This window comes from Herpailurus yagouaroundi, unplaced genomic scaffold (assembly GCF_014898765.1).
Source record: "Herpailurus yagouaroundi ecotype Mexico unplaced genomic scaffold, PumYag 100, whole genome shotgun sequence".
Taxonomy (NCBI): domain Eukaryota; kingdom Metazoa; phylum Chordata; class Mammalia; order Carnivora; family Felidae; genus Herpailurus; species Herpailurus yagouaroundi.
Genome location: NW_024412391.1, coordinates 63,887,233 through 63,888,133, shown reverse-complemented (window position 1 = coordinate 63,888,133; position 901 = coordinate 63,887,233). Strand labels below are relative to the sequence as shown.

The following is a 901-nucleotide window of genomic DNA, read 5'->3' as shown; positions in this document are numbered from 1 at the left end:
TTCTCCTTGCCCTTCTTAGCCTCAGGGTCCTGCACTATCCCTTCTGGTTTCCCTATATACTGACCATATTTTGTAAAAAAAAGTCTTTTATTAAACTCTCATCAAGTTATCCTAAGTTATCCTATTCATTTTCTCTTGGATCTCTGACTGATTAAATGAATCTAAGAAAAATCAGCCAACCTCCAATGCACATTTACCATCACTTACCCTTTCACATGACTCTGATGCACAATAGTATGAAGAACATCAACACTGGGCTCTTCCCATCTTGTGTGAAGTTATTTCTCCTGGAAAATGGCCCAGTACCATAACCCGCCCCCCTGCCCTGAGGTTTTCAGGACAGAGCAGGATGTTTGTGAAGCTGAAGAACACATCTTTTAGCAATAATCGTGCCTCGTATAAACCTCATTGGCTACGATACTGCCACTGCGCAAAGCTGAAGAACACATCTTTTGATAAATTGGTCCAGAGCTCAAGAGTTCCACAAAGGAGCCTCAGGATGGGAGAATGTTTTAGTCACATAAGGATCTTATCCAGAGCCCACTTCAATAGAAAACAATCCAGAAATGATCTTTGGATTTTTTGAGTTTAAGAACGATGTTGCCTCTCAAAAACAAAAAAAGGTTAGAACCATACATTTCTGTTAGAAGAATGTCCCCCACTGCCTTTTTAAGGTCCTGAATATTTTCCTGGGGAAGCATACTAGGTACTACTTCTACCTGGTATGTCCACCTGTCACTAGGGTACCATTAAGGCTCTTTCTGCCTTTGAAGCAGCCCACCACACATTGCCATTCCCAAGGCAGACTTAGGGAGGTCAAAACCTAAAACTCAGATCTGATAACTTGCCTATAGGATTTTTAGCAGGTTTATCAAGAAGAAAAGTCTACAATTCATAGGTG

General features: G+C 41.1%; 1 pseudogene; it reads right to left on the bottom strand.

Annotated features, from left to right (window-relative positions):
• Positions 1-288: 288 nt before the first annotated feature.
• On the bottom strand, positions 289-438 carry LOC121029036 (uncharacterized; annotated as a pseudogene).
• Between the last annotated feature and the right edge of the window lie 463 nt (positions 439-901).